Raw genomic sequence first — 23999 nt, 5'->3', positions numbered from 1 at the left:
ATCAACTCTATATCCAGGTCCTTGTCATAAAGAAATTAGGTGATGGCCCTATATGTATTATTATAATCATTAGGCCATATTCAGTTTAAATGAGGCTCGAGCATAGGGTTGGTCCTTGCAAAGACTTAAATTAGATTGGTGGGAAGAACTGTGTTCCAGTATCTCACGGCATGTATTCTCCTTCTCTATATCCTTTGACTCAACGGCTATTTTGTAAACATGGATGGGTGCTGCTGTAAATCTCCTTCTACCCAGCTTGTGGTTGGTTCAAGTATGTGGATTTACACACTCTTCCATTCTATTGGAATATTATTACATTACATTTTTACCCCCCTTTCTCCAAGTGACTTAAGGCATAATTCACTGTTTCCCCTCATTTTATCTTCACATCTGCCCTCATATGAAAATTGTTCAGTATTTCTGTCATCTTCCAATCCCCTTGTTTACTATGCCAGCCATTAATATTCCATGGTAATAATTTGATTGTGTTATTCCATGAAAAGTTATGTCATTGATCACAGGAAATCTTATTTGCATCTGGATTGATAACAGCAACATTAAATCCATGTGCCCTACAAAGTATGATGGAAAACCTGTTAATGATAGCCTACGCTCACTTTGTTGCCTAAAAATTGTCAAAGCTGGCCCTTCTGTAATTGTAATTAGTTTCGGCCCAGTTACTGCAGAAACAGCTAGTTGGTTGCTTTCCTCTTGTGACATCACTGTATTCTGCAAATGATCACCGAAATCAATCAAATCTGTTGACTCAACCACCTCTTGCGATTCTAGGTTCAAAGAAGGTGCAATAAGCTTCCTGGATGTAAATTCATGTTAATTAACAAACATACTAATAAGTTTCTCCTTTAGCTTATCAAATCTTAAAAGCACGTCCTTCTGTTCTACATTAAGTATCAGCTGACTGTTAGAATATTGACCTAGACTGACTTAAAACTTAGTGCTAAGTGTCTGAACAGTCCAGGAGACTGTATTAGATTATCTGGCCAGTTTTTCTCTCTTCGTTGTACTCTATACTCTGAAAATAATAATTTTGCCACTTTGTCAAACTAAATGCTATTTAGAGTCACAAAAGACCCTTATATAATACGAGCTTGTGATTGAGGCCAAGTGAAAGAGCCTACATTCTAAGAAGGAAACCTTCTCGATCACTAGGAAAACACAGAAAGGGCTTTTATATTGGGTTTGTTTTCTTTAATTTCTCTGAGAGGCAGAAGGCTCTTTGTGGCAGCATTACCCATGTATAAAATGAACTAAAAATAAATACCATCGGGAATATTTTGTGTCAGAAAAATAACCTCCCCAGTCATTTTGTGTGTGAGGACTTCAGCAAGAATCCTTGTTATCACTGAGACTCCATCTATATACTAGTTTATATAGCTTATATGCATCAAAATGATCAAATTAAAGGGATTTAGTTTGCGTGCACTAGCAACTCATTTAGCAGCCTCAACGAAAGGATTAAAAAAGAATCTTGCCAGCTGTGCTTCAACCCCACATGAATGATCCTTGCCTTCCTTCCCTTCCTCGTTTGGTGCCCAGTCTCCAGCAGCCTTAAGTATGTGAGATGGGGTGGATTTTCCTTGATGTCCTGATTCAATAACATTTAGATCAATTGGAATATTCAGATTTGATTTAGTGGGATACTTGCCCTAGCATTAGATGGTTTGCATGAAAGATCACCTTAGGCATTCCAACAGTATCTGGGGGCAAAGAACCACACAAGAAGCTGCCTTATTATTAAGTCAGACCCCTGGTCTATCAAGGTCAGTATTGCCTAGTGACTGGCATCTGGTGAAGTGAGCTCTGACTCATGAAAATGTATGCTGGAATAAAAAGATTTTAGTGATTAAGGGGCCACTAAACCTACATATCTTTTGTGTGTGTGTGTGTGTGTGTAACAGACTAAGAAGGCTAGTTCCCTGATTAGCAGTCGTTTTCCAGAGTCTGAACCTGGAATCTTCTATATACAAAGCAGATGCTCTACCATTGAACCACAGCCCTTTCCCAAGACAGAGAATTCAAGAGAATTCAAGTTCGAACACTGGTCACCATGAGTCTTGGGACCAACGAATGGCTGGCAGTAGGAAATAGTCCTCTTGAAAGACAGCCCCAGCGGCACTGACAAGGAACTAGTCAGATTTCTTTTAAGCGACAGTCATTCTCAGGTTACTGCAGGGGTAGCCAGCTTCCTGGGACTTATTTTAAATTACTCTAATCCTCGTTTATGATTTTAAGTAAGAGTCCCACTTTAGTTTTAAAACCTTCTTTTTACCTAAATATGTATATATTTATTTTATGTCAATAAAGGTTTTGATATTGATATTGATTGCTTTGATAGTAATGTTCACCTTTTTACAGGAATGGAAAGCTTCCACAAGAGGATAATTTCAAATTTCCTCCTCCCCCCGCAGCAAGTTACTGCCTCTGCCAGAACAAAGGACTGCCCATCTTTCTGGCACCGCACAAATGGTTCCTTGTCCAGTGTCTGGAATCATGCACAGCCACTAGAGCTGGAATGTCGATATCCAGAACTGCATGAGCAGCTTCCAACCCAGTAGGCAATATTGCTAAAGAAGGATCCTCACATTTCACTGTCCTTGCTATTTCAATATGGGTGCAAAAATCTGGTGCAGTATGCCCTTTACTCCATGTCCTGACCTCAATCGGTCTACCTTAGAGCCTTTTCAAATGAATCATTACCTTATTACAGTAGTACTAATATCCCCTTGATGTCTAATTTTCTCAGCCTGACAAATAGTATGGGCATTCTGGCCATATTCTTATTGATTCTCCATCAGTATGAGATGTTTTTGTCTTAATTTTGGTTTTAAATAAATAAATAGTATTTCAGTGAATAATTAGATAGCATTTTAAAAGTGTATTGTCTCAAAGTTTGGCCCACAGGATCAGAAAGAGAAAACACCTGTGTGAATACCATTGAGGGGCCATATCAAAGCAATGCTAGAGGTTGTGCTGCAAATGTATGCCAAGATGAGGACAGACTGCAGCAGGATCTTATTCAATATGAACCCTTTTGTTTTATGAAACAAACCACAGATTAAAACAAATCTGCCCCTTTCAACACAGCAGATATCTTCCTTTTCTCAGTGTTTTATTTTAGCATCACATATTCCTTGGCATTGTGTTGAGAAATATAAATAGACAGTCAGCTTTAGCATGAAGTGGAGAAAGTTAACCCCCAAAGCAAAAATAACTATTAAGATCTACCCAAAGCAGGAAGAATTGGAATTTGACAGTTCAGCCACCCAGAACTCTGAATATTGACTTACATATCCTGTTCTGCAACATGCTTATATTGCCAGTCAGCATGATTCTAATGCTAACTGATCCATTCATAAAAATCTTTAGCATGCTGTCTGGTCATTACGAAGAGAAGAAATGCATTGCCAGATTTAAAGTACAACCCACTCACTTGAAGGGGGGGGAACCCTCTACATATTCAGAAACCATCCCATCTCTTGCAAGCCCTAACCTGTCAGCCTCTATCAGATTCTAATTTTACCTATGAGATTACATATGTCATTTTAAAGCAAAGCTGTCACATGAAAAGTCCGAGTACAAGGAAGGGATGGGGAGACAGAAAAGGCATGGATTAACACCAAGCTAAAGGCATCAAGGGTCAAAAGCCTGTAACTTGGGAGATAAGCAATCAGGATGTCCCACGTTTTTAAACTTCAAAGTAGCATGAGGGAGAGAGATTTTAGCTGGATCAGTATCATGGCCCTGGGGAAGAATTTCTCTCATTTCTCCCATGCCATTGCCTTGTGTGTGTGTATGTAAAGTGCAGTCAAGTCGCAGCCGATCTATGGCGACCCCTTATGGGGTTTTCATGGCAAGAGACTAACAGAGGTGGTTTGCCAGTGCCTTCCTCTGCACAGCAACCCTGGTAATCCTTGACGGTCTCCCATCCAAATACTAACCAGGGCTGACCCTGCTTAGCTTCTGAGATCTGACGAGATCAGGCTAGCCTGGGCCATCCAGGTCAGGGCCTTGTCTAATACTCCTGCTTTAAAGCTGCTATTTGCCCTGCAGGGCTAAGCATCGACATATCAAACAGGTACTCACTCCCAGCCTTAGGGCGACTTGAAGTTTAAAAAGGGGAGATTCTGATCACTAACTTGATTTAGCAAAGTTCTAGCTTGACCTTTATGGAGAGTGTCGTTAGATCATATTGCTTCTAGCTCATTCTGTCCCCATTTCTTTCTTTGCGCTTTGAGTGGCATTCCACTTGGCATCCCTGTTTTAAAATGAAGGGCAATAGAAAGGAGCATCTCATTGAGGGCTACACAAAGTATTCTACTAGGTGATTTGATGTTTCAGAATGTGCAATTCAACACCAAGGTCACAGGCAAGGTATGAAGCAAAAGTTCAAGTACATCCTTTTTGCTGCATTTTTCCTTTAAAGGGATTTTATATAATTGAATTATGGCTCAACTGTTATGTTAGCAAATCTGATTAAATCTGCATGAAGGGAAATCCACACGATCCCCTTTCTTCCAAGACAGCACTGTTTTCTCTTAAAGTTATCATATATCTGATTTTGTACAAGATGGAGAGGAAATTAGATATTGCCAGAATAAAAATCCTGCTCTTATATGTCTTGGTCCATTTCTTATCTTCCTTTGGATTTAAATGTTCATACAAAATTCAGTTGGGTGCAGTATTGTTTAGCATATGGGCACTCCATTACAAGTTATAAGCAAACATCAACAACCATCCCTCACACAAGAATAGTCTCAGCAAGAAAGGCAGACTATAAATGGAGTGAAAAAAATAAATTCAAGAGCGAGATGTGTGGAGAAGAAGGAGTTTAATCCTTTCCTGCTACATTACTTCTCTTGTTCATATTGCCCCCATCTAAAGTCACTGTTGTAAATTTCTGGAAAGCAATAGCTTAGAAACATTTCAGATGTATCCAGATTATGAGTTCCCATTCTTTGAAGAGGATTAAAATATGATTAACTCCCATTTCTATAACTATTCCTTCACTCACAATGTATCATGTGAATAAGCTATGGATATAATTCGCACATGCAGTTGTGGTCTTTTGTCAATGGTGCTCTTCAACATATACATCTGAATGAGCTACAAGTCATTTCTATGTATGCTTGTATGTAGAGATGTGTTACCAAAGGAAAGAAATAGTACTAGGGGAATTTAATTCAATCAACATGTACTTTACAGTAGACCTTTTTAAATGTTACAGCCGCATGGAGATCCTCCTGACTCATGTGGTCGTGCTTTTTAATCTCTATGTAAATCATTTGTAGTTTTGGGATTGGTTGTCATCAGTATGCTGGTGACACCCAGCTCTATATATCCTTATCCAAATCTCCTAGTAGTGTGGTAAAGGTCCTAAATCGCTGCCTGGCTGCTGTGATTAACTGGCTAAAAGTGAACAAATTGAAACTAAACCCTGAAAAGACAGAGGTCATGCTGGCTGGAAGGTGGAGGTCTTGAAGGACATTGTTCTCCCCACTTTTGATTACTGGAGAAGCAAGTTAATGCAGCTGCAAAAAAAATGTTTACTATCAACTCAACCTAGCCTGTAAGATGGCCCCTTTCCTTGATATGGCTGATCTGGCCACCTGGATCCACACCACAGTAACATGGAGACTTGACTACTGTAATGCACTATACATTGGTCTTCCCTCAAAATCAATTTGGAAATGTCAACTGGTGCAGAATACCGTGGCTCAGCTATTACTGGAAACTAGATAGAGAATGCATATTACTCCCATTCTGCAGACACTCCACTGGTTGCTAATTTAATGAGCTCAGTTAAAGCTATTGACTATCACACACAAAGCTCTTCATGGACGTGGTCCCTCTTATCTGCAGGACTGCCTATCCCCCTATAGTCTGCTTCAGCTTTGCTCATCTTAGTAGGGCTTGCTGTGGGTGCAAACCTGCAGATGGGCAAAATCAGTAACTGCCCATGCATGCTCTTTCTCTGTGTGGCGGTCACCTCATGGAATAGCCTGTCCAAAGAGTTAGGCTCCCACTCTCCTGGCTTTTCGTAAATTTTGGGAAACTGAATTATTCAAGAGGGCTTTTCTGCACAGGTAATAGGGTTGGCACTGTACAAAATGGGTAATGATCTTACTTGGATGAATGATTAGGGACTGAAGTCTATACTACTTAGGGTTGTGGGATCCAGGTTGGAAAACTCCTGAAGATTTGGGGGTGGAGCCTGGGGAGCAGGGACCTCAGTGGGGTACAATGCCCCACCCCCAAGCATCAATTTAATCCAGGGAAACTAATCTCGATAGTCTGGAGATGAGCTGTAATTCTGGGGGATCCCCAGGTCCCAGCTGGAGGCTGGCTTCCCTAATACTACTGTGTATTGCTTACTGTAAGCAGGATTCTATTATGAAATTTTTCCACCCCTTAACGTGTCATGTTAATACTTATGCTATGTTTCAGTTCTTTCTGGTTAGTTCTAGACTTCTACAATCCAAATGCATTGTTTACTGTATGTCCATTTTTTGTTGATTGTATTGACTCACTATGTGTCCCTGCCTTGAGTTCCTGTGAGAAAAGTGGAGCATAAGTAACGTAAATAAATAAATACATAAATGTGCTCACCAAATTCTCCAAACAGGGTCAACATGCATATTTTGCATTCGTGTACAACTTCTGCATGCACAAATCAACCACTGGATTTTTCAGTGTTCTGGTTCATGTGTATTTTCCCCTGTTCAAACAACTTGGCAAGCTTGTACATCAGAAGCATCATGGATACCACATTCTCCTGATATCTGCAGTTGCTGGACTCCCGGTATGCATGGATGTCATGTCTGAAAAGGTTTGAATCTTGAGGAACTCCACATGGATTTTGCTCCAAATTGCCTATATGAATTCCCTCATGTAAATTAATCTTGGCTTGCAGCTCTCTGAACAATGGAAGGCATAGCCTTGAAAACCCTGAAATGTTTCTAAACTGCTGCTTTCTAGTACTTTGCAACACTGACAAGTGTTATAGAATTCACATGCTAAAAATACCCCTTCCCTTTCAGGGCAAGGGGCGTGCTTAAGAGATATGAACTTCCTTCAAGCAACTTAAAATCATGGGGGGAAGGGGAAGAGACCTGGCTCAATGTGAAACAAGCAAATAATAAACTATGTCCAGCATGCCAATCAGATTACCACAATACCTTTCATGCTAAGGAATAGCAGGGCTCTGAACTTTGAGGAAGGCAGATAACTGCAGATTAAATCAGAACATTCTGGCACACAGTCAAAACAGCAAGAGGGAGAGCTAAGCTAAAGAATGTGTTCTGCTTAGGAAGTCACTCTTCAAGCTAAACACTCTAGTGCTCTTTGCTGAGCACTGGCTTCATGGGTGGTACAGCTTCCCAGTGTGCTTTATCTATGTGTGTGTGTGTGTGTGCCTATAAGTGAATCCCCACAAACCAGTCTGTTTCCACCATCAAGGCTTGTATGTAGGGTTGCCACGTGCCCATGTGGTTGGGGCTTCAGGGAGACGCACACCACTGTGGTAATACCTGTAATCCCAAATGTTACATTTGTATTGATCAGAAAGTTCTATGTTGTCCTGTCAAATAAAATTATTTCTTTTCTCTTACCTGGCTGAGAATGCAGCCACAACTGCATGTTTATCATCCAATGTGATGACACACACACATAAAGCAGCCATCCCAGAACAAACACTACAGCCAGAACTTTTAATGTTTCACGCTGTCCCAACACACAATATTTTCCAAAGGCGGCCACTTGATCCTGCAGATGCGAGCATTTTTCAAGGTAGATTTTGCTTCGGTTTCGAATCGGAGCAAACAATAAACCGATTTAAATAGCTTTCTCATGGCAGCGCAGATTCTCCCCCCATCTCGAGGCATTTTCAATTTTTCACGGGAGAAACACCGCACTTCTCTGCGCTGCTTACGTCTGCTGCCGCTCATGACTCACCGCTTCAAATCCGCCTAATCCCGCCCACTCTTCCCATGATCCTGTGTGTGTTTGGGGGGGGGGCATCCTGAGAGCGGCAAATCCAAGCCAAAACCCCCATCACCCTTCTGAAGAGGGGCGGCCAGTCTGCTCTGGGTCTCCCTCCAGCCGGTGCGATCCTATGTGTGTGTGTGTGTTGGGGGGGGGAATCCTGAGAGCGGCAAATCCAAGCCAAAACTCCCATCACCCTTCTGAAGAGGGGCAGCCAGTCTGCTCTGGGTCTCCCTCCAGCCGGTGCGATCCTATGTGTGTGTGTGTTGGGGGGGGCATCCTGGAAGAGGCAAATCCAAGCCAAAACCCCCATCACCCTTCTGAAGAGGGGCAGCCAGTCTGCTTTGGGTCTCCCTCCTGCTGGTGCGATGCTGTTAGAGTGGCAACTCCCTCAGCCAATCACCGTTCTTGGGGGAGGAGAAAGGAGACGTCCCGGGGAGCGAAGCAAACATTTTTTCATGGGCATCCGAGCAACAAAACGCTCTTCTACTGGAAAGTACGGCTCAGAAGTGGTTGTGAGCTCTTGACCCATCGAACCAGAAATCACCACAGAGACAATCAGATTCCAAGCAGATGACTTTACTGGTCAAATAGGCAATACAGTGCTTTGAAGGCAAGATGACAGCTATGAGTTGTCTTGCCCGTTAGTTGGAAATATAAGGCAGAGAAACGGCGGGAGATTACAAAGCATAAACAGAGCATTATTTCCCAGGAGTGGCGTTCCCAGGCTTTGGTATGTGAAGCCGTCCTTGAAGTCTGGATGGTTCAGCAAAGAAACGAAAGGAAACATCTAAACCGAGATAACAGCCTGACAGTGGTTTGGATTGCCTCTCTTTTAACCCGGCTTATTTTGCTCAGTGGGGGAAAACACGGATCTGCAGTGAATAACCAAAATTTGCCTCCGACGCAAATCAGCATCGAAACAGCAGAAGAATACCCCAATGATATCACTGAATGGGGAGATAAATGAGTGATGAACATTCACATCTCTCAGGAAAGTCGGAGACACCAGGAAGTGCATTACAACATGGAGGACTTGGCTGCTCACTGCCAAGTCAGTCCATATATCCACATAGAAACGCTAAAAAATTGTTATATAATTTTACGTGTACCATCTATACAACAGTAATTCTTCATTTACTTGGTGAGACCACCCCCTCTCAGAAGTCTACACAAAGCCAGCTTTTGGACGCAAGATGTTTCCCTTATCAACTTTTGTCCTCTTTACCTCTTAGCCATGCCTCAGGACAGAGTCCTGGTTTCTGTCTCCTGTTTCACTCGTGACAGAGCCTGTTCTGCAAATGGCCCTCAATAGTATGAACTCTCAAGCCTCCTCCCAAAGCAGCTTCTCACAAAGTAAGCGAATGAGTTGATGGAGAAATACTTTTTAAAAACAGAAGGGAAAAGAATGAAGACAATGAAGGAAGTGGAATTTTTTGTGCAAAGGGGGTTTCTATTAGCTAGTCAATTGATTATGACAACAGCCACCCAATTTGCTAATGCTACTAAATGCTTAAGTACATCACTATAACAAAGAACTGGATAAAATGAATTTGACCATAATACAGACAGAACTGGACAATATGAACCAAATCTCTATTCCAGCTGGTATTTCTCAGACATCTTTACCAATAAAGTAGTGGTTTAATTCAAAGGAGCTGCTTCAGAGATCTCTCTTTGGTCTCATTTTTCCCCCTTTGTGGCAAAGGATAGATATTTTCCATCACATGACTTCCCAACTATGTTCTTTGACAGCATTTTGTGGTCATTTGCCACTATACGACCATTAACGTTGCCAGAACTTAGCTCTCAAACTGTGTATATTTAGACCAAAATATTAGCAATCTGAAGCTAAGTGGGCCCTGGGGAAGAGACTCCTGATACTCACCCTGCTGGATAACATGGGGATGATGGCTGCAGAGATGGGCTGGGTCTCACTCCCTTTTTGCTGTGTGTCTGTGAGGAGCAACAGCTCCTCTGCCACCATGGGCATCATTTTGAACAGAGAACAGAGATAAGAGGTGGGGGCCTGTCATCCACATGGCTAGAAAAAAAGGCTTAATGACCATGAGGGTGAAAGGGAACAGGTAACAAAGTTCAAAAAAAGGTAAAGGTCCCCTGTGCAAGCACTGGATCATTCCTGACCCATGGGGTAACATCCTGACGTTTACTAGGCAGACTTTGTTTATGGGGTGGTTTGCCAGTGCCTTCCCCAGTCATCTTCCCTTTACCCCCAGCAAGCTGGGTGCTCATTTTACCGACCTCGGAAGGATAGAAGGCTGAGTCAACCTTGAGCCGGCTACCTGAAACCAACTTCCGTTGGGATCGAACTCAGGTCGTGAGCACAGCTTGGACTGCAGTACTGCAGCTTACCACTCTGTGCAATGGGACTCCAGTTTATTAACATTTAAATTGAGAATCCCAGGACAGAAAGACAGACTAGACAGAAAGCACAAATGCATGCTGAGTATATGACGGAAAAAGAGGAGTTGGTTTTTAGACCCCACTTTTTCTCCACCTTTGAGGAGTCTCAAAACGGTTTAAAATCGCCTTTCCTTCCCCTCCCCACAACAGACACCTTGTGAGGTAGGTGGTTCTGAGAGAGTTCAGAGAGAGCTGTGACTAGCCCAAGGTCACCCAGCAGGCTTCATGTGGAGGAGTGGGGAAACCAACCCGGTTCACCAGATTAGAGTTCACCGCTCTTCACCACTACAAGCTGGCTGAAGAATTCAGATGCACATATATGTACTGGTTATGACTATCCAATTTGGAATTGAGCTCAGCAAACAGCTTTTTTTGATTCTTGTAGGTTATCCGGGCTGTGTGACCATGGTCTTGGTATTTTCTTTCCTGATGTTTCGCCAGCAGCTGTGGCAGGCATCTTCAGAGGAGTAACACTGAAGGACAGTGTCTCTCAGTGTCAAGTGTGTAGGAAGAGTAATATATAGTCAGAAAGGGGCTTTTTTTGAAATCAGAAAATATTTATTTATTCCAAGTCAAACTCTTAAATTTGGAATTTTGTAGCACCTGGATTGGAAAGGGTCCAAATGGTTCCCCAAATCTCCATTCAAGAACCTGTACCATGTTCCATTTACTCTTCCATTTCCACTTCCTGGAAGTGGTGGTTTAGTAACAGCAGCCAAGTGGCCTGCCTTTCCTTGTTCTAGTTGCCGGAACTCTCCTAGGATCCCTGGAACCAACATGTTCCAGGACTCTTTGTGCATAGGATGCGCAGCCACTACACATTCCGGCATGTATCGGTGGGAGGGGGGGATTCTTCTACAGCACAGATTACAATCCAAGCCAGTGAGGACAAGAACATAAGAAGATCCTGCTAGATCAGACCCATGATCCCTCTAGTCCAGCATCCTCTTTCACACAGGGGTCAATCAGTTGCCCTGGAGGGCCAACGCAGCACACAGAGGCGTTCTCCTGATGGTTGTTTGTTTGTTATTTCCATTTATAGCTCACCTTTCTCACTGGGATCCAAGGAAGTTTACACGTCTGATGAAAACTTTCAATCAGTCACTAGCTGTGGGTTTCAGAGAGCTGTGGACTCTGAACATGGAGGTTTGCATTACTCACCATTTTCCAAATTCTACAATAACCCTTTTGAGATATGGTTATCAGAACTGTACACAGCATTCCAAATGCAGGTGCACCATTGCTGTGTACAAAGATATTACAATATTGGCTATTTTATTTTGAATCCTTTTCTTAATAATATCTAGCATGGAGTTTGTATTTTTTACCACTGACTCACATTGAGTAGCGAGCTATCCATGATAACCCCAAGATCTCTTTCAGTCTTTATCTCAGCCAGTTCAGAACCCATCAGCATATATTTGAAGTCAGGCTTGTGCATGTGCATCACCTTGGACTTACCAACATTGAACTTCATTTGCCAAGTTGTTGCCCGCTCCCCCAATGTAACTCTTATGACTCTTCACAAACCACTTTGGTTTTCATCATTCTGAATCATTTGGTATCATCTGCAGAATGGGCCACTACACTTCTTACCTCCAATTCCTACCCATTTATGAACAGATTAAATAGCACTGGTCCCTCCCCATCCCAATCCTTGTGGGCCCCCACTGCTCACTTCTGTCCATTGTGAGAACTGTCCATTTATTTGTACTCTCTGCTTCCTGTTGTTTAACCAATTTTTAATCCATAATAAGACCTATCCTCTTATCTCATAACTACTAAAGCTAACTCATGAGTCTTAGGTGAAGTACCTTGTCAGAATCCTTTTAGCTGTCTAAGTATATAATGCCTAATCACCCTTGTCCACATGTTTGTTAACCTGGTGAGACAGGACTTCCCTTTGCAAAAAGCCATGCTAATTTTCTTTCAGCAGGATTGTTCCTCAGTGGGCATAATAATTCTATCTTTAATAACAGTTTCTATTAAATTACCTGGAACAGATGTTAGACTAACTAGCCTGTAATTCTTTGGATCACCTCTGGATTCTCTGGGCCATGATTTTTACAAAGATCAGGTACACAGTACATCTCACAGAAGCTTATAAACCAAGCATGGTGGACTGATTATTGGTTCTACTTTCTCTGTAAAATGTTATGCTAGAAAGTGTCCTTTTTCATCAATGAAAGTCCTGCTAAAATATCTCCAATTTTTGTTCTGTGATGGATATTCCCTGAAGCTGCTGAAAACCTATCTGACCCAAATTCCTCAAATAGCTCAGTCTATGTCTGGACTGTCTCTTTTCATTCATAGTTTGCTTGTTTTTTAAAGGTACCTGTGAAAAGACAGAAGAGAAAAGATTAAAATATTGTCGAAGGCTTTCACGGTCAGAGTTCATTGGTTCTTGTAGGTTATCTGGGCTGTGCGACCGTGGTCTTGGTATTTTCTTTCCTGACGTTTCGCCAGCAGCTGTGGCAGGCATCTTCAGAGGAGTAACACTGAAGGACAGTGTCTCAGTCCTTCAGTGTTACTCCTCTGAAGATGCCTGCCACAGCTGCTGGCAAAACGTCAGGAAAGAAAATACCAAGACCACGGTCACACAGCCCGGATAACCTACAAGAACCAAAGAAAAGATTAAATTACATTGGCAGAAAAAGAGATCATCAAAACAATTCAGAGCCTCATGTACATTCTATGGAGCTCATACAGAGCTCATGTGCAATGCACATATAAAGCTCATTCACACAGTCAGGCTTTCCCATTCACTACAGTTAAGAGGCCCATTCATGCCTGAAGATACCCTCTGTATTCTATGTACACAAACTGTTGCAAGCAGGAGAGCTCTTTGTATGCACCACACTTGGAATGCACAGCTCAGTTAGAGCAATGACATGCAAGTAAATGCATGTGTTCTTACAATTTTCAATTCTAGCACTTCTTATATTTGGAAAATGCCAGTAAATGGATGCAAGCAGATCCACAATCTTGGCTTTGACACCTTTTTCTAACAAAACATTTCCAGTCAAAATTGTTGCTTGCTATGCTAATGTCAATTCCAGTTCATATTTATTTTAACTTGCAGTTGATTTTGCAGTGTGTTTGCGGAAACATAAAATCATAAAATCCTTTTTGTTTAAATCCAGCTAAATCCTATTTTCAGCCAGGGGACTCTTTTAGAATGTGGGGGTGATAAAAAGGAATCATCATCCCAGATACAAGTTGGTATACAAAGCCCTCAAGGGAGGAGAGTGACTACAGGGCCTCTGCCTGCACTCTTATTATGGGGTCCATCTTGCTTTGCCTTTGAAGAGGCACAGCATGTGCCTTTGGCTGAGTTGGCCTTCTACTGAACCAGACCCTGGGTCCCTCAAAGTCAGTATTGCCTTCTTAGACTGGCAGCTACTCTCCAGGGTCTCAGGCTGAGGTCTTTCACATCACCTACCTGCCTAGTCCCTTTAACTGGAGATCCCAGGGATTGAACCTGGGACCTTCTGCATGACAAGCAGAGGCTCTACCTCTGCAAGGCCCCTCCCAAATAAACCTTTCTTCGAAATAAAGTTTTCTTCACTGAATATGATACTCAATCAGTTTCTTAGCAAGAGCAAACTTAACCAACATCCTTCTGAAGCACTTTTTGGTACCAAGTTACAGCCATTAAAGATGCCACAGTGAAAGCCCAAAAGTAAAGGAGTTGAACTCTTTTGGCTCCAGTTAGAATGCACAAAATGGGGTGGGGGACAAGGTATAGTAAATACATTACTTCAGTAACTCCTTCAACATAATCTGCTTCTTAGCTCTCCGAAATTTTCAAGAGGAACTACTTTAGATATCTGTAGCTCTAATATTAAAAATATTATTCTGACTCTATGCTGAAATGAATAGTTAACTTGCATTTTCAGCTAGTGGCCAATTTGTAGGCATTAGGACTTAGTAATGTGGTTTTCTTTAACATAAACAGTGTTCTACCCGTACTCGTCTTTGGTTCAGTTTTTGTATGTTTTTCCCCATGGCCTTATAGATGGGCAGGATACCATACACATTAGAATGTTCATATTCTGCCTTACTTGTACATTCCTTCTATTTTGCTCTTTTACGCAAGAATTTCACTTCTTTATATGGTTAAGCCTGGGCACATTTTTCTGCTTTAGCATTTTCCAATGGTTTGTACACTCCAGTATTAAATTGCTATAAGGGGCATTAAATATAACAGCGATGTTAAAATTGAATGAAGCAATGTAAATAAGGAACAGATTGCTGACATGGGTAAGCAATCGCTCTTTGCCGATTCTGACATTCCAGTGCTGTAATCGGTCAGGGGAATGGGGGGAAATGCTGATAATTTTTCAAGTTCTCTTTAAAACAACATACCCATGGACATGAAAGAACTGCCAAGTGCCCCCTTCCCCTGGTGCCATATAAATTTTAAAATCACCTCTGTATAATTCTGGTGAAGGAGCATTCCAGTGGAGAAATATCGAATCACAGGAGTATGTTAATGCACATTCCACACATTTCCGATTTGAGGGTGCTGACTGGAGACAGAAGCCACCCAAAAGGGCATGTGGTTACATTGGCTTAAGATCAACCTAGTCATTCACTTGGGACTTTTTTTTTGTTTCAGTGGCAAAATCAACCATTATGCAATTTTAGTGTCTCCTGTAGTCTCTAAAGTACATCTTAGAATGCCAGAGAGCTGCTGTGGGTGAGACCATTGAACAGCTGGCTCACATTAAACCGTTCAGCCAGATAACTTCCACAAGACAAGTACAAATCAGTGAATTCTGCCACTCTGAGAAGACACAGGAATGAAAACAAGGAAATGGATTATTCACAGTCTCCCAAGGGAGGTTGAAATATTTAGCTTTATTCATTCCTACATGAATAAATACATTGAAGAACATTCTAACCAAGGTTTAAAAATTGTAGCCCGACTCCATAATCTATTTCTTTTTAAAGTACTTTAATGTCTGCATCAATAGATTAGGATTTGAGGTTTTCACTCAAGCAGTCCAAGATGCCTCTTAATTATCCTGAAAATATTTTGATTGCAACAGGATCAAAAGATATCTTCTCCTCAAGGGAAAGAAAACCAGGCCTTCACTCAATTAAAGCAGGGTCCATCGGGCTATGCTGGCAGCTCTTATTTTTCTGCTTTCCCATGTCATCATGGGCACCTATCCTTGAAAGTCCTCTAAACAACTTGCATCTTGCAATATGACTATAGCAGATTTTCAAGTCCCAAGACAATGGGTAGAAGCTGGACAAGATAAGATGCAATTTAGGTCTACAACTGATGGCATATTGGGCTAGCTTTCCTTGATGAATAGAAAGCACTAGTTTTTTTGCTTATAGCACAGCCCCAAGATCTAGAGACCTCACCAGTCCAAACAGCTAAAACCAGTTTCTCCTATGGCCTTCCACTCTGTAGATCCTGTGCTCGATTTCCAGGAAATGCTGTACATTGCATACATATAGCCAATCAAACTAATTTGAAGGACTCTTGATGTCAGCAAGTTTTTATACGAGTAGTACTATATCTTTCAGAACTTGCTGTTTAGAATTCTAGGAGTTTGACTTGCAAGAGGCTATTGGAACAGTACTGATAGAATTTAGTTTATGCCTTGAAAAAGGCAGTCTATAAAGTAAATAAGAATAAACAAACAAACAATGTAGAGGCATTCCCATATTTTACTGTTAAGGACATGGTAACTTGTGGACTTGCCCTAAGATCACGTACCTTCGTTCTAGAACCAGGCTTAGCGGTTGCTGTACAAGATGTTTCTGTTGTTTTTCCTGCTAAAGTTGGTTTAGGCCATTCCTCATTCTGATAGGCCATTCCTCATTCAGAAACAGTACCGCAGGTATCCTTATTACATAACTAAATGATCCAGGAGAAAACATTGTCAACTAATTAACAATTGTTAGTGTTACTGGATTTCTAAATAAAACCTATAGCGCCCCTTTTGGGATCAGTCTCTCCACACCCTCCTGCCCACTTGGTAACCAGCTCTGTAGCCAATTTTAAATCACCACAAGTATAGAAAGCAGCTGGGAAATATTACCTGATAATCTGTAAGGAATGTAGCATTGTGTCAACTATCTCAACTCATTTTATTCTTGTCTGTGCAACAAAGAAACAAGATAATAAACAACCAGTGTTTGATTTTATGACCATTGACTTAATGGAAAGATAGGATTTCCTGCAAGAGATGAAACATTCACCTAAGGTCACTACCCTCACTTTAAGCTTGTTGGCGCTGTAAACCACCCGCATATTAACTTGGTCTGTACTCTGTCACAACATGCATGAGCAGATAAGAACATAAGATGCTCAGCTGGAGAGCAAGAGGAAGGGAAGATGACTGTAGTTTACTGGTGGCAGCCTTATTTGAGCACACCACTGCACACCTTCAAAAGAAAGTTAACTGAAGCCACATTCAAACATAATCAAACCTGAAGACCCCCGAGCATAACTGGTATGCAGACTGGTGATTGGCAGCCTGGATGGAAAAAAGCAACTGACAACTTTTTGTGGTTCCTTTGTGGACCTCAACTGGTTACCATAATCTCCATGGATTGCTGATGAGGTTGGCTGTGGTTGCAAGGTGATGGTCTTCTGAGTCCAACCAAGCACCATAAGAAAGTCTAGATGTAGACGGTATTTCCATTTGTAGCATGGGGCTCTAGGCAAATCTCTCAAGCCATTGGTGTATTGATGCCTGCAAGACCTTATAGGGATAGAAAGCACACAAAACTTCAAGGGACCAGATTAGTCATCATTGCAATAACCACTGGAAAACAAAGCTGTAATAAATCCACCCACAGATAACGACATTACTTACTCTTTTCTACACAGGCCAAAGTGGGGCATTCTAAGCACTCTGAGGGGTAATCACTGACCATTAAATTCAGTGAGATGCCTGGAATGTAAATGGCCTTCTCCAGGGACTGTGATGACTGCATGTGTGTCTGTGGACTATTAGCTACTATTTTCCAAAAAAGAAAACAAAACACACTTGGGAAGAGGCCTTGCCATTGCTATTTAAAAAAAACCACACACACAAAACCTGACTCAGCCAACAGCCTGAACTACACTATGGAAAGGGGTTTGCACATTCTTCTCTGCTAGGTTTTCTGCCTTTATGTATCTTTAAAAATAAACTCTGGTGTAACATTACATACGTACTCATCAAGGCACTTTTTCCATCATTGTCTCTTCCAGCAAAACATATTACTGTGATTTCTTCAGAAACAATCCATCTCTGCTGCTTTGTTTTGTCTACTCCCCTTTCTCAGTATTTGCACAGCTTCACCCTCTTCCCTTAAAAAAACCCCCTACATCTTTCACTGCAGTTGCACACCAGCCCCCAACAATCATTATATTACAATGATTTATTTTCCATTCTTCCTTATGACGCTCCAGGTCTTCTTATGGGGAAAACTTTAGAACCATGTCGTCGTCGTCGTCGTCGTCCTCCTCCTCCTTCCTCTTCTTCACTGAAGGAGGGACTGTCACTCTCTTCGTGACTGAATTGCTAGCCCATTGTAACTCATTATTGCAATTAACCATTGCTGGCCATTAGAACAGATTAAATACACAGATCTTAGTGTCAAATGGAATGAAATGAAATGACAGGGGTATAATTTGAAAAGGTTAAAAGCAACCTTAGGTCGATGGGAGCTGATGGTATTGGGGCAATGGCACTGGAGCAGGAAGATTTAACTCTTCCCTGTGTACTGTTTTTCCAGTCTACTTTGCAGCCCTCCAAAACTACTATTTATTCCATTGGGGGGGGGGCGGATGCAAGAACACACACAGATACCATGCAGATCTCCAGTACTCTGTCTACTATGTAGCTTGTGCTCCAAACAGCAACTATGCAATTTAACGATCTCCCTGATGGGTAACATCTATGACAACTTGTATACGTTCAGCCATCATGTCATGGCGCTTTTCCCTCTGTCCAAAGTGACAGCTAATGATATGAGGTAAGAAATCAAGCCACAATGCTGTGACACTAAGACAATGCAAAGGTGGCCTATTACAACAGAGGTCTCCAATCTTGTTGACCCTACAGGCACTTTTGGAATTTTGAATAGTGGATGCCACCACAAAAATGGCTGGTATAGGCAACAGGGGCCAAATAAAAATGTTTTAGCATCATCCTTTCACAGAAACAGCTGCTTCTGAATAGCAGCTCCTGTAGCAGACATTAAGGTGATGCCTCCTGGGTTCTTCTCATGATCTACGGAGGTGAATGAAAGCCAAGACTGGCTCTGTGCTTTGGAAAAGATACATTATTTGATTTTCAGTTTCTAAAGAAAGAGGAGGGTTTGCATGTGGGACCACAGAAAGAGGTTGCCAAGCCTGGAGATATAAGAAACTGTGTTTGAGTTCAGGCTGAGGGTATGCTTCTGTGATGCGCCTACCTGGGATGAGCTCAGGGATTTACTAATCACTCAGCTGGTAGGGTATGACTCTAAACTGTCTATTTTCCCCCCTGTTTAAGACTCTTTGGATCTATTACCAAGGCTCAAGAAGCAAGTGGGGGCCAGGAAACACATCAGTAGACATAGTGGTATACATCACATACATAGCAATACAAAATTCTTGGCTTCAGAAGAAATCCACACATATGTGAAATACCCTTTCGACAAGATCTTAACAGAACATGTGTATTTTTCAATACCTGTACTTGGAAGAAGATTTTTGTGCACATGCTAGGGATCTAACAGTACACAAACTCCATGTATAGAGGAGCTGCCTGTTCTCATCTGTATCTGAGGTGGGGATCTGGCAAACCATACCAGCAGCCCTTGAAAATTAAACTCCCCTTTCTTGTAATGCCTATTTTCTCTTGGGACTTTACTTGAGCCACCTTCATCTACTTTTGTCCCACTGGAGCGGGTTCAATCTAAATTCTTGAGAGCAGCCCTCCATTTACCTCGTTGCGTATCAAATGCTACTGCTAGACTGGAGGCAGGACTGGTGAGGGTGGAGGCAAGGGTCTGTACTGCTTCCATTATTCTTTGGCTTAAATTAAATCTTATCCCTCAAGGACTGCTACCCCTGCTGCTACAGGATAAGTTTCAGTCAACATGGCTAAAGATGGTCCTTAATAAAATGGCCTGCCTGGGCCTTTCTCCACCTACCCTGTTAGCCAAGGGCATAGACCAAGAATCAAGTTTCTTGAAGCAAAGGGTGGAAAACATTGAACGCCAGACAGACCTTGGAAAATCACCATTTTTCCTAGTACCTGATAAGTCTAGATACTTCGTCTCACCTGCGGCTTATTTTTTCATAAGAACATAAGAAAAGCCCTGCTGAATCAGACCAAGGCCCATCAAGTCCAGCAGTTTGTTCACACAGTGGCCAACCAGGTGCCTCTAGGAAGCCCCAAACAAGATCTCATCTTGAGCCTATTAATTATAGCAAGGCCAGATGCCAGGCCCTACCATCAGCTGTTTTAGAAGGGAAATATAAGAAGATCCCTAGATCAGAAAGGTTTTGTCCGTGTGGGACAGGCGACATTGAACCAACGAACATGCACTGATATGTTGCCCATTCTACCACGAAGTTAGATCAAAGCTTATTTCCCCCCTGCTTGGTAAATTCCCAGAAGTCAGTTGAGCTTTTGGCAAAAAAGCTCCTATTAGGAGAAGACCCTCAGCTTACGCTCCAAACTGCCAAGTTCTGCACTGTTGCTATTAGGGCTGTAGAAAAAAAAAATTCAGTAAAATTCGGATTCGGCAAAGTTTGGCCCGTTCTCATTCGGGAAATGCCAAAGTCTGAACTCCCCCGCTTCGGGTCCGTGCAATTCGGCACGAATTCAATGTTCGGGGAAAAAATTCGGCCAAATAAAGCCATTAAAAACACAACCGCGCCTTTCCGCGGTTCCGGGAGGGCATTTTTGGGGGTAGAGGTCCCAAACATTCAGCGGAGCTTCAAAGGACTCTTCTTGCAAGACCCCCCAAGTTTTGTAAAGATTGGGTCGGGGGGCTGAGATATGGGCCCTGAAAGGGGTCCCCCCACCCTTAATGTGCATCTCTGAGCAGAGCTTGCCGCCCACGCACAAAGCTCCCAGCCCTGACAAACAGCTGAGCTGCGGGGAGCAAGGGTGGGGCAGGTGCGAAGAAGTTTGCAAAGCAACACAACTGCAAAGCAACACAAGCATGCAAAGCAACACGTTTGCAACCATGCAAAGCAACCCCTGACACCTGGGAGTTTGCAAACCATGGAAAGGGACAGAGGCAGCTAGCTATGCATAATGAGCAGGAGGGGGTGGAATTTCTCCTTTTGCATCGGACTCGGGACCAGGCAAATGCATTCTTTAAGTCACCATTTGAAAACCAGTTTTGAGCAAGCATCAAAATAGACCTAACTGATCTTATGAATGAGGGAAAACCTGAGGACACACAACTGAAACCCCCCCTCAAACCAGGGACAGAGAGACTCGAGGGGGCACACACACCCCAGGCAGAACGGACGAAAGCCCCCTTTGGCTTCCCCCCCCCAGAAACTGCTCCCTCCCCACACACACACAGACTCTGCCCCCCCCACACACACACAGGAGAAAAATTATAGATTAAAGCCCCCAAAGGGGTCTTACTGTGGCTGTCTTCTGTTCCATCAGGAGGGGCTGGGAGGACTGGGTAATCCAATACGATTCTATTTAAGCATGGGAGGTTTTGCCTTGGATTTGCCGCTCTGGAGATACATACAGGATCAGGTGATCCATTCATCCCAATAGGGAAAAGGGGAAAACCCATATCTCGGGACCCCCCTGACCCAATGTTTCCAAAACCTGGGGGGTCTCTTAAGGCTTGTCTGAAGCTATGCTGAAAGTTTGGGGCTGCACCCCCCAAAAAGCGCCCCCTGCAGCCACAGAAATGGAAAAGGGAGGAGGAAAAAGGGGGGAGCCCATATCTCGGGACCCCCTGACCCAATGTTTACAAAACTTGGAGGGTCTCTTAAGAAGGCTCGTCTGAAGCTCCGCTGAAAGTTTGGGGTCTCTACCCCCAAAAATGCGCCCCCTGCAGCCACGGAAAGGAGCGAATGTGCACACGCACCCCCCACGAGGATTTCTCTCTCTTTCTCTCCCCGGCTGGGCCGCGCAGCAGCTGATTCCTCCAGTACTCAATCCTGACTGATTGGCCAGAAGAAGACCCAGCTTGGCCACCGATTGGCCGGGGGAGAATGCTGCTTACTGATGGTTATGCTGCTGCGCCCCGAATTTGCCGAATTTATTTGTGAACTCCCAAACTCGCTGAATTCGGATCCCCGTTTTCTCGCCATTTTTGAGTTCGGTTCATCCCGAACTAAAACGCCGAATCAGGGGAAATTCAGCTGTTTTTCGGTTTGGGACGAACCGAATCGACAGCCCTAATTGCTATTAAAATATGCAGAACTTTATTAGAGAATAATTGTTAGAATATTTTACAATTTTATCAATTTTAAGGTGATAATTTTAACCAGGGGTTGTTTTTATTGATCTTACACCTTTATTTGTACAGGCAGTCTGTGATTCTGTGGTGCAAAACTATTGAGTCTGGAAATTTTGATGTGTTGGCATGTGATTGGTCAGTTGACCGTATTAATAAATTTGATTTGAGTTTTTTTAAAACATGTGTTTTGTCTGTATGTATGTTCAAGGCATCTATGCAGTCCAGCAGGAAGGAGGATGAGGAGGGAACTGCAGAAACTAAACCACATTCTAAGCCAAGAGTCCTGCAGGCTTCAGCCCTTATAACAGGGGGGAAGGCCAGCTAAGGTTTCCCAAAGGGGTGGCTGAGTTGTTGATTAGATTCAGCGGTTTCCACGTTTTCTCAGTTTATGGACTGAAGTTTTGATTATTTTGCCTGAAGACTTCATGTTTCAAAATTAAACACATTAACACATGAAGCTGCCTAATACTGAATCAGACCCTTGGTCCATCAAAGTCAGTATTGTCTACTCAGACCGGCAGCGGCTCTCCAGGGTCTCAGGCAGAGGTCTTTCCCATCACCTACTTGCCTAGTCCCTTTAACTGGAGATACCGGGGTTTGAACCTGGGACCTTCTGCATGCCAAGCAGATGCTCTTCCACTGAGCCACAGCCCCTCCCCTGCCACAGCCCTTCCACATCTCTACCTTGTAACAGAAGGGAAAGGGGAAAGAGTCTTGCATACAGAATGAGCTCTCTCATAAGTTCCATCAACTGGCCAAGGACAGTCAACTAAGAATGGCCAAGAATGCTTCCATTTACACCACCCATGTGTTGAATCTGGAAAGCCATGGAGCACACAAAAGCTCTCCAAAGGACTGACAGTAAAAACAAAGCCTGGACATTAATGTAACATCCTGTGGAAACATTTTGATACGGGCCCTCATTTATTGATTGAACCTGACCTACTTAGGCTGTTTAACAGAAATTGTGAAATGCAGTTTTAGACTGTTGTTACTCCACAATGGGAAGGATGATCTAGCTGTGTAAAACTATATAAATCAATAAATGAAAGCTGTTTGGAAGAAAATAGCTCTCTGGTTAATCTTACAGTTCTGTGACGATGATATTTAAATAAGTATAATAATATAATTAAACCTTAACAGTATAAAGACTGATAACAAGTGCTGACTTGAGAGTTTTAAAGAGTGTTTCAGTGATTGCTGTGAACAGGGGGCTCCCCCTGGTGTTTACAGGAATACACTAGAATTCAAGAAACAATTTAAGGAATTCTTGTCATCAAGACAACTGCCATTTGGTTTGACTCTGTTTAAAATACCATTGTATCACGGTGATCTAAGTGTTTTTGTCTCCACTAAACTATTACCACACTTTTTATTTACAACAAATATTTGCTTTAGACAAAGATTGCTAGGGATTGAAGTGATCAGAAAACAGGGTTGCACTTACCTGTAACTGTTGTTCATCAAGTGGTCTTCTGTGCAGTCCCATATGCATGTGTGCAGGTCAGCCGTGGGAAAGATTTCCAAAGCTTTCTAGTAGACTAGGAGCGCCCCTCCTCCCTCTGGCACTTTCCTGCCAAAACAATCACATGATTAGGAGGAGGGGCACTACTCCCTCAGCTCTCTCCATGCCTCTGCCAGAGACCCCAAGAAACTTAGGTTCCAGAGAGTTCACAGCAGGGCCTGAGGGAGGGATGTGTGCCTGCACAGAAGACCACTTGATGAACAACAGTTTCAGGTAAGTGCAACGCTGTTTTCATCGTCATGGCTTCTGTGAAGTCTCACATTGGGAGATTAGCAAGCTCACTCAGTTAAGGAGGTGGGTGTGAAATTCTCAAAGGAAGAGACCATGGAGGACAGCTTTCTCAACAGTTGTTTAGCATCCCATATTAACATTATCTCAGAATTGTCTTATAAAGCAGCAGGGAGCTCTCTACAAGTGTCCCAACCAAAATATATACAGGAACATGGCAAAAAAATCCCAAAACACAGCTGTGATATGTAAAGTGGCATTGAACAGCCGTGCACTCCGGAGTGTGATAGCTTCTACCAACCCACAAGGACTGGTTGTGTGAGGATGCCGAGCAGTCCTTCTTGGAGCCTGAGAGTCCAATACAAAATAATTTTGG

Source organism: Euleptes europaea, chromosome 7 (genome assembly GCF_029931775.1).
Source record: "Euleptes europaea isolate rEulEur1 chromosome 7, rEulEur1.hap1, whole genome shotgun sequence".
Taxonomy (NCBI): domain Eukaryota; kingdom Metazoa; phylum Chordata; class Lepidosauria; order Squamata; family Sphaerodactylidae; genus Euleptes; species Euleptes europaea.
The sequence above is the reverse complement of the archived record's forward strand: the minus strand, read 5'-3'. Positions refer to the sequence as shown.